Raw genomic sequence first — 11021 nt, forward strand, 5'->3', positions numbered from 1 at the left:
GCTGCTCTTCTTGATGACACAGGAAGTGCTCAGAATTATGTGGGTGTCTGTGGCATTTCACAGAATCACAGAATATCCTGAGTTGGAAGAAACCCATCAGGATCATCAAGGTCCAACTCTTGGCCCTGCACAGGACACCCCAAGAATCCCACCATGTGCCTGAGGATGTTGTCCAAACGCTTGAACTCTGTCAGGCTTGGTGCTGTGACCCCTTCCCAGGGAAGCCTGAGCCGTTTCCTCAAATGTAAATTAACCCTTGAAATATCATCACGAGGGAAGTAATTAACATTTTTGTGGTGCTGAGTTAAAATACACAGGGTTATGTGACTTGCCCTCAAACATTCAAGGCCTTAAATAAGTGCATTGTCGTGATGGGTAAATTCTACAATATTTACTTTGGGCTCTGGAAATGGGACTCAGGTGGATTCCTCTGGCCAAGTTCAAGAAAGCTACCTATAAATCTTCTGCTGTGGCAGCTGTCTGATCCTAGAAGTATGTAAAATTCCTACCACCTACTCATTTGTTCTGAAAGTTCCACAGGTCACTAAACTGGAGTGCCCATGACTGCGCTGGTGTCAATGACTGGTATGGCCAGACTCCCATTGAATCCTGCCATAGTTTGGGAACACAGCAAAGACAGGTCTATATTCCACCTGAATACCTGGAGAAACCTACGCTACTGTGCACACTTGGAGCCTCATAAGGCTGAGTCCAGTGTTGTTCACAGAGAAACCAGAGGCTTCTGTGAAAAAGATGAGGGAAGAGAAGCACCAGAGCTTCCTTCCCATAATGTCTTAATAAATGTAGTCAACCGGAGAGTGGAAATCTCAATCCAGTTTCACCTTGTCCTGCTGGGATGCAACCCACTCATGACTAAGAAGGCTGCTGTAGCCACTAGATTATGGCATAATCTGGGGAATTGCATCTTCCATCCCTCCTCCTGAGTTTAGTCCTCCTGTCTGTAAAACACAGAGGAATAGAAAGAGATCCAGCAGGACATGTAGTTTGGTGATTGGGTTGTAGGAAGTCCACATCTGATGGAGCTTAACTGCTTTGGCTGAAAAGGGAGCAGAGGCACTTGATCAGGTAACCTGACTCCACAGGTATTGGGAGTTGCAACACTTGTATTGCAGGCCCCCAGTCTTGCCCCTGGAGTTCAGTGAGATTAGTCATGCAACTAAGTCATGCAGCTGTAGATTTGGAGTCAGGATATGTAAATGGTAGAAACTGGCCAAGAACACAAGATTGCTGATTCACAGAGCTGTGGAGCAACCGTGCTTGAAGCATAACTTCAGGATGCAGGAGCTCTGTGTTTGCTGGTACATCTTCTGATACCACCCTCGTGATCTGCTGTGGCTGCTGAAAGGCAAACAGTAAAAGATTATTTATAGTAAGACACGCATTTTTTAAAGAAGTTATTCATTTTGGAGGCAGTAGGGGACTGCATAACCTTTTGATCACTGTATTTTAGGAAAAAAGATGTTTATAACAAGACTGGAGGAACTTGCAATGTAGGTTCATCAGTGAAGAACCCGAGTGTTCTAAGGATTGTGTAGTTTTGCACCTTCATTGTGTTGGAAGCTACATATAGCTGATGAAGGGGCTTTTCAAACCAGCTTAGCCAGACAACAAAAGAACACAGGATACTATTCATGAGGGGGCTGGAGTTGTCACACTCACTTTGTCTTAAATTTTGCCGGTTTTCTGGCTAATCAGATGGTTTTCTCCTTATTTCTTGTAGGCTAGAGATGCCTACATTCTGGAATGTGATTTTGCCTTATGACTGTCCTACTGTCCCCCTCTGTATGATGCATATGTATGCACATACACCTTTTTTAATATGCCTTGTACTCATTAGCTCTGTCTGTCTTCTTATCTCCATTTGTTTGGTTGACACTTCACCCATGAGTGCAGTCAGGAGAAATCTTAAAAGTCCCTTTGGTTTTGTGTGCATAGTGTGCCTGGCACAGCTTCTGCAGCCACAAACTGTGCAACCACTTCTGTCCCACTCTTTAATCCTACCAGCACCAATGGAGTGCTCACACTTCTGGTCATATGGTGGTACCAGGGTCATGTAACTATATTTCACCATATTTTTCTCACCCTTTAAGTGCCAGCTGAAGAAAAGCACTGTCTGAGTCCTCTTGACAATGCCAGTAACAAGGACAAAATTGGGTTTGTTCTGGAAAAAATAAAACCCAGAGAGAATCACTCCTTTAGTACAGTCATTATGTTGTGGGATATGGCTTGTAAGTCCTACCTAGTACAGGACTCTTCCTCATTTTTCCTAGTGAACATGGATTTCATTAGGAAACTGGAGACACAGAGTGACACAGGTGCTTGAGGATGTGTATATCATATGTCCTTGGATGAAAATGACAATAATTATCCAATATTGTTCACACAACCAAATCATAAACAAAGCCCAAGTGAAATTTTAAATCTTCACAGATAGAATCACAGGTTTCTGAGTATTATCCAGTGTGTGAATAGAACTTCCCATCCTGTCCTAGAGAAATTTCCACCCGCTGAGTCTGCAGGATTTGGCTTTCATGCTAGTAGTGGTGTGACAAAAGAATAATGGAGAGAACAAGACAAACATGGTGTAACAATGACTAACAGATGTATTTCAGGTGCATATGTAACAAGAACACCTTCTCAGTCCAAAATCACCACCCTCCAACAGAGCCCTCACTAAAATGGGACCAGAACTTGTGTATCTAGACAGAAATGGCATCTAAACTCTGCAAGACATTGTTAATCATCATCATCATGCTGCTATTGCATGCCATGTTAATGACATCCTGGCAAATAGGACTTCACCCAAATGGCAGACCCTATTGTTTAAAGGACAGCTGCCTGCAAGACTTGAAATGAAGATGTGGTAGTTTTTTTGTTTTAATTTAAGAATGTAGTTTGTTTTTTGAACCAGGTGCTTGGGAAAGCCACGTGTCAGGCTCACTTCAAAAGAGCTCAGTGTCTGTCGAGGCACAGTCTTGGAGTACAGAGGGCAATGTTCAAGCCAGAAAGGCAAGTCAAAGAGGCCAGGGCAGGATCTGGCACAAGGCCAGACACAGCCCAGCCTGGAGGAGACTTCTCACAGCTCTTTTCCCTGCAGTCTTGCCCCAAGTTACAGAGCTGGCCCTGAATATGGGCAACAAACCCCTCAGAGCAGTGCTGAAGGGTGTGTTGGTGCTCAAAGGACCTGACACCGTGAAAAACAAAACGCAGTTGTATTTGCTAGGGCATGCAAAATACTTGCAAGAAAGCCTGCATATAATCACAAATCTGAAATCCAAGTCAGGTTCTGTGTAAGCCTGGCTAAGTTTTATGATCTGAAAAGTTTTATGACCTGAGCCATGTATTCAACAAATCTGGCTTGATTTATGTATTTTGGCTTAAATGGTTTAAAACCTGAAGTTTAAAAAGTTTGTGTAGTCATTTATAGCCTTCTGGTTTCAGAAGCTTTTTTGGTCACATACAGTTACTAATACAACTGCTCTTTTCACACAGAGGTGTAGGAGGCCTGTATGCATGAACCTGGGTGGCACTTAAAAAAAGACCTTGGAGAAGTCCACCTTTTACTTTCAGGGTTATTTCTTACAAGGCAGTCTATGTAGGTTTTAAGCATCCAGTGACCTCCAAATTAAAGCAGTCACACTACGCTCCCAAATGTGTAATTACAAAAAAATACCTCTTTGTAATACCTCACCTTGAAATGTTTAATTTCCAGTGAAAATACTGACCAATGCTGTGATTCTGCAAGGGATTATCTCTATGTGTCGTGCTCACACATCCCTTTGGAGTCACAGGGATGGCACTCAGGGCTGAAAGCTGAGCAAGTCTGAGCCTTGACAAGGTTATAAAATGTTTGAAATGAGTTTTGAGAAGCCTGTAGGACTAGGGCAAATACAATTAGGATCCATCTTCCTTTCTTAGTATTGAAATATTCTCTGTAAAGACAATAAATAGATTGAAATGTAAAGAAATTATTTAGGTCAACAATGACAGTTGTTTAATGGGCCTCCAGGGCTCTCAACTCCAAATAAAACCAAGAGCAGCCAGAAGTCTTTAACACCTCTTCAAGCCATCATGTTGTTAGGAGGCATACATTGCATCAAGTTCTTTTTCCTCTCTGTACTTCTGTACCAATAACAGGGAAATAAGGGCACTGATTTCCTTTGTAAATCAACTGATGAAAAGTGCCAGAAAAGCTGTTACCAGTGAATACCTGCTTTTGTGAATAATTTCCATGTAGCATTTCAGACACAGGAACCTTGGCACTCATGTAGAAAAATATTATTACATTGAATCCACCAATGTTTCCTTACCGTGAAGAATTAAAATATGAGGTATAAACTGCCAGCACAGTCCTTGATAAAACAAAATTGATACTTTGCAGAAGCTGTTTTCACACTATTCCCTCTGTGGTTCTTCACCACACTCAAAACAATTGAGAATATTGGATTATAACAACATTTGTTTGTTGTGCTGGAAAATGGATGTCAAAGTCCTATGCATGTCTAAGTATAGCTAAACAGTAAAAGCAGCACAGCACAGCATCCAAGTGTCCCATGATTGGCACAGAACTATTTCACAAAGGCATAAAACCAAAGAAGATGATCCCAAAGATAACAAGAGAAAAGCTTTCCAGAGGAATACCTAACAGAAATACCAACCCCATGGAAAGCATATCACATCTTCCCATGACCAAGAGTTTTTGTTGTGGGAATCTCCAAGGGCTGGGAGAAGGGCAGGGCCCTTGTGGGCAGGAGGTGGCCCTGGCCCTGGGGCCCAGGCAAGGCTGGGAGAGGTGTCCATCTGCCTCCCACAGCAGCCCCAGGCTGTCACTTTGATCACCATCTGGGTGATTCCTCATCTGCCAGGGCTTGTTTTCACTGAGAACCATCCTACCAAAATCCCTTTGAGCATCCAGACCTGTGGCAGGCCAGGAAACAGCCTTGGCCCAGAGACTTCACCTCTGCCCTTGTGTCCCAGCTTCAGCTTGTGGGCACAGTGAGATAGGAAGAGATGACAGAAATTCATGGAGGGGAGTGCTTCAAAACCACGCAAGGCTGGGATCGGAGCTTGCTTCCACAAGGACTTTTCAGGCACATGAATAATCTCCGTGAGGTGAAGAGGGAGAAAGAGAGCATTTCACCTGAAAGAAGTTCTGCATAAAGAGAAAAGCTGACAGAGGAGTACAAAGCTTGATAAAAAGAATATAAAATCACAGGAAAAAATTTACAGACTGTTGGCATGAGGGACGGGGAGGCTGCAAAATGCTTAGCTGAAAGAAGCCAGGGAAAAGACATGGAACTGTTTTTTAATTACTCTGTCTGCGAGAAGATTATATAGAGATTAAGGGAAGTGCGTGTTTGCAGTGATAATACAGCTTGAGGGACAGCCAAGAGATCAGAGGTTGTTCTGAGCGTTACCAGTCCTCCAGTGCCTTTCAGTTGATGGAGCCACATAAGCAGCACTCACTGAGAGGGAAAAACTGCTGGCACTGCCTGGCAGAGCTCACCCTCATGCTGTCCTGGTGATTTAAACTGTGCCGGGCCAAAGCAGACGGACTTGAGCATGAAAAATGAAAACTTGGTTTTGGTTAGGATTGTTGTAATTTAAAGATCAGCCTAGACATGCACCTACATATTGTACTGCAGGTAGGTCTAGGATATCACTGAGGTACCACAGGCCTGTGCTCCATCCCATCAAAACCCATGTGCCTGCATCTGTGTACTGCCAAGCACCAGCAGAAAAGCCTCCTAGGAGCAGAGTATATTGACTTTGAATCAGCACCAGGTAATGTGATAACACAGCTTTTAATTGGATTATACCATGAACGCTTATGCTGTATAAAGGCAGCTTGAAAGGCACTTGTATAATAAAAAAACCCCATCATGTATTCCTAATTGCTTTATTTATTCAGCTGTATCACTACAGAATCACAGAATGATTGAGGTTGTAAAAGACCTTCAAGATCATCGAGTCCAACCTATGGCCAAACATCACCTCATTGATTGGACCATGGCACCGAGTGCCACATCCAGTCTTTCCTTAAACACCTCCAGGGATGGCGACTCCACCACCTCCCTGGGCAGCCCATTCCAATGCTTAACAACCCCTTCCATGAACAAATTCTTCCTGATGTCCAACTTGAACCTCCCCTGCTGCAGCTTTTACTGAGTGCCAGTTTGCTCCAATAGATTTAACTGTGATCCTTCTCTTCCCTTTAGAATCTTCTGTTGATCCAGGGCCTCTGGGAAAGCCGCGTATTGAAAACCAGTTGGGTGTAAAAAGCTGCTGCAGTCAGGGCAGAGATTTGGATCAAAGTGGTGCCACCTGGGACATGGCAACCAAGAGCAAGTACTGCTGCATCAACACAGAGCAGCTCCAAGTGTGGTTTTCACAGACTCTTGCCAGCCTGCGTCCATCTCTGCTGAATATTTGGAGACAGAAAGCAGCTTTACACAGGTAATGCAGTCCAAACTCATCTCTCTGATGTTTTCTAAAGCAGGAGCCTTCTCCATCAGCTGTCTTTCCTCACTGAAATCTTACCTGATGTGTGCAAAATTAGTTTCAGCATTAACCCCCCTAAATTTGCCTGTGAATCCTGTGTGTGTGACTGTGCTCTACCTGAAAGAGCTGTTGATGCAACTTTTTGTGCCACTGAAGGGCACTTGTCAGGACACAGCTCCATGTGTTTCTCTCCAGTGAATATATGACCACTTCTGTAGTAGAAAACAAGAGTTAAATATTAAAGGAAAGGGGAAAAAAATCTGAAATGAGTGAAAAACGCAAATCTTGAGTTCATCTGCCAAACTTTTAATATGTCTTAGGTCTTTCTCTGCCCAATTCAGCTGTGTTGTGCTTCCAATAATATACTTGCTACTCAACATGGCGAAACTTACTGAAAAACTAGGAGGGGGTGGTATTTATTTTTTTTAACACAACAGGATTTGTGACCCTTATCTTTCCCCTCACACTGGTCTGTACTCCAGTCAATGACCCTCTTGGGGGTTTTCTGTTTGGAGGGAGTTTGAGACACTGAGTGCTACTTGAAAAAGATACTATAGTCAGATATTTGCAGTGTTTAGGTGGGGGTAAAGATCTGTAGATAAAAATTTAAGTTAAAAAAAGTTAAAAAAAAAGAGTAAAATATCTGAGAAGGCAAACGTGGATTTATTCTTCCTGAGAACATGGTGAGACAATGCATTACATTAACTAGTACACATCCTGTTTCTGTGTTATGCTAATGAATTACAAAAATGTCTGTTATAAAATTAGACATACACACTATTTTGCAAAGTTCCATAGCTGTACAGGAATATATCTGAGCAGACACCTTATGCTGTTCAAAATCCAGAAGTTAGCCAGCCAGCCAGCTGTAACTAACTCAAAACAAAGCATTAGAAGGACAGACAAGGGATTGGTGAAGATTTCAGTGTAAATGTATGGGAATTTAAGAATTCATCTGCTGAAGGATGTCTTAGCTTTATTCTCTACTTTCCACTGGTTTGATGGTTGCACTTAGGACTAGATTCATTGTACTTGTAGTATAAGTACTTGTAGTATAAGTATTTGTACTTGTAGTGACTTTGAAGAAAGAGATACAAACTACTGGGTGGAAAAGCCACCTAGTGGTACAGGGAAATGGTGCCAGGCAGGAGCGGTACCTCTAATTCCAAGGAAAGATTTGTTCTCATGCTGGGCCATTGTGCAGTGGCATGCTTTAAAGGCTATTTGTTATTACTCATGGGACTTTGGAATGTGTATTGTAGGTGCATGAAACCCACAAACAAATTAAATAAATTTTCCAAAAGACAGCACCACAAAACTTTGTTGGATCATTGCCTGTTTAATATATGCTGTGTAGACGATAAAATCTCATTTAGAGCTGTTTCAGAGAATCAAAAGAATATGATTCAGTTTGCCCCATTTTTCTTTCCACCTGTCCAAATAAATGTAGGCATTGCTCCAAGTCCAGCTGTCCAGAGCCCAGAAAGAGAAGAAAGCCCATAAAGAAAACGCCCATCTGTACTATTTATTTTAATCTTCATTGTGTCATGGCTTTAAGGAATGAGAAGTCAGTGCCTTTGCAGAGCTAAGGAGGAGCACTGGTAAGCCTTATCTCTGTTCTGGATCCCATTGGTTACTTTTTTGAGGATAATTTCTATGTCTGTTGAGAAGAATCGGGAATTGGGAAAACAAAAATTCACCTTCCAGCAAAAAGCTGCTGGGTGAGGCTGCCCAGGGCAGTGCATGAGCGACACATGAAATTCTGCCCCTTCAGAAAGGCTGAGAGGAGCTGGCAAATGCTCACAACAGCTCTATTCCTTCAGGACTCTTCCCCTCAGCACATGCAGCACAGAGTTATTGCAAGAATGAAGGCATATCTCCCTTCAGCACATCAATGATTAAACCTGAGCCTGTGTAAAGAGTAGTAGAATAGGCAGCATGTTCTTATCTAAATAGTCAAAATGCAAAGCTACAACCCACAGGCTGAAGGTTTGGTTTTTATAATGTCAAGGTCTTTGCAGCTTTGTGCTCAAAACAGAGTGTTCTCTCATTTGCAAATTCATCTGCGAACACACGGATGAGGGAGCTCTGCAGACACGGAGGGATTAGCTCAGCATTGCATAGCCAGACCTCACAGGATTCTTCAGCCTGTGCTGGTTGTTGAATGGGGATGTAGAGAGGGAGAAGGGAATCCCATGCCAAGCCACATCTGGGTTAGATGTCTGCTGGAAATCATGGGGCTGTGCAAGCAAACACACCTGAGCATACCTGACTGCAGACCACCTGTAACATGTGCATCCTGCTCTGAGGATCCAGCAGCCCCTGTCACTGCCTACATCTAATGTAAGGAGTCACAGTGTGGGAAAGGGGATATGGCAAAGCCCTCAGCTGTGTAAGGGGCAGGTATGAATGAAAGGGACTATGAAGATGAAGCCTCTTTAGGTAAATGAATTTCATCCTCGGAATGGGAGGCTTAGCAAGTCAAGATAGGCAATTAGAGTAATTACCCCTAAATGTTTAATTACATGAATGCATCTGCAAATACACACCAGGCCTGAGGTTTACTACATGTAATAAATGCATAAATGTGCCAATCTGTGCATCAAATAAATCACAGCATTTATGAATGTGAGCTGACAGAACTGCATCCACTGAGCTAAAGGAGGAGCAAAGACATGGAAGAAAATATCTGCCAGTACCGGCATTCCCCAGTGGACATGGAGTTTGGTAGCCAGGGAGGTCAGGATGCTGGAGTGGGGAGCAAGGACAAGTAATCCAACAATTGCCTTGTGAGACCTGCTCCATGGGGTGTTGCTCTGAAGACACTAATTTCGTTTTCTTTTTGCAGCACTTGGCCATCATAAGCCTTTCAGGCATCCTTGAGGCAGGTGGGGTGTAGGCAAAAAGGAACCTAAACCAGGGGGATACAGATCTGTGGCAAAAAGTAAAAGGGACCTGGGAAGGGAATTTATGAAATGTTCCCCATTTGTAGGGTTGTGAGGAGCAGCATTCCCAGCTTGTGTGCACAAACATTACACACAGCTCAGAGTAAATTAGTCAGCTTTCCAGATGAAGGTGAAGAGAAACCTGTGGGAGTGTGAGGAGGCACATGGAAGCCTCCCAGGACACTCACATTTGGCTCTCCATGCTCGTTAAAGCTAACTAGGAGGCTAATTTGGGTGATTGGGTGTGGTGGTTGTGCCAGAGTGCCTGAAAACACTGGCATTTATGGGTGGACTCAAGGCTCCCACATATCCACTGCTTTATTCTGGTTAAGTGCTTTCTGTTTGCTAAAGATTTCCAGAGGTGTCGCAGCCAAAATCTCGGTGGACTGTGTCCATGAGCACTTCCCATGGGTTGAGACATCCTGCATGACTGTAGAACCTGCAAGCAGTTCTGTCACATGTGTGCTGAGGGTCCTCTGCTCTCCAGAAAGCCTCAGCCACTGGGGATACACTCAGTCCAACTGCTTCATGTGCTTCCCAAAACTGTGGGATTTGTAAGCAAGTCTCACCCACAGTCATGCAGGAAGTCTCACACGATGCTGGTACCCTTAAGAAAGACTGTTTACAGGCAGAACAGCCTCACCTGTCCTGCATTTCCAAGGTTTAATAAAGACTTGAATGACTTTGTGAAGTCCCTCTGCTTTGGACTTCATTCACTTTGGTGACGGTAAAGAGAAACACAGAAATCTCAGGAGCAAATGGTCTCTGATAAAATTTCTCCAGTATCTTTTCCTGGTATGCTCAAATTCCCAGATCTCCCCCAGTGCAGATCCCTCCTTTAAATGCATTTCCTGCATCTATCACCAAAAAATGTAATCAGTAGAAATCTAGCAGCCTCCTATGTACTTCAAGGCAACCTGTGTATTTCAACCCAAAACCTCTTACATCAAGCTATTACAACCTCACTGTCTGGGTTTTCAGGGAAGTTTCTTTGCTGCCCTTCCACAATTCAAGTTCTCTGACCATTGTTTAATGAATCAGTTAGTTTTAATTTTTTAAAAAGTTTAAGTTCTGTGTGTCAGCAAATTTCACCTGGTACTTCTGCATCACATCCTTCATATTTGTGGGGAGTTTTAAAAGGTCACAAATGAGCCTGTTCAAATCAATTAAATCACAAGTGGTGGAGTCACCATCCCTGGAAGTGTTCAAAAAACATGTGGATATGGCACTTGAGGACATGGTGGTGGTGCTGGGTTGACAGCTGAACTCACTGAGCTTACAGGTCTTTTCCAACCTTAACCATTCTATGATTCTAATCTTGTAGTAAAGTGCTGCTTGACCAGGATAACAAGAAAACAGGCATAACCTGTATTTCCCTGCTTGAGCAGAGAGACTGGACCTAGTGACCCATTGTAGTCCCTTCCAACCTCACCCATTCTGTGATTCTGTGAACCTGTAAGTTACTGATCTGTAAAAAACTACTGCAAACCTTGAGCAAGGGTAGATTAAAGGGGGCCTTGTATTTTGGGAGCTGTATGTCAGCCCTTCTCTGTA

At 43.3% G+C, this 11021-nt stretch overlaps 1 long non-coding RNA gene across 1 annotated transcript in view; it reads left to right on the plus strand.

Moving 5' to 3' along the window:
* Window positions 1-6232: 6232 nt before the first annotated feature.
* Window positions 6233-11021, plus strand: part of LOC108493708 — an 8947-nt gene continuing 4158 nt past the window's right edge. The window contains exons 1-2 of the long non-coding RNA XR_001873566.1: window positions 6233-6477; window positions 7973-8123. This is a non-coding gene — a long non-coding RNA (uncharacterized LOC108493708). The remainder of the gene's footprint in view (window positions 6478-7972; window positions 8124-11021) is intronic.

The sequence above is a fragment of the Lepidothrix coronata genome, unplaced genomic scaffold (assembly GCF_001604755.1).
Source record: "Lepidothrix coronata isolate B3197 unplaced genomic scaffold, Lepidothrix_coronata-1.0 Scaffold19, whole genome shotgun sequence".
Taxonomy (NCBI): Eukaryota; Metazoa; Chordata; class Aves; order Passeriformes; family Pipridae; genus Lepidothrix; species Lepidothrix coronata.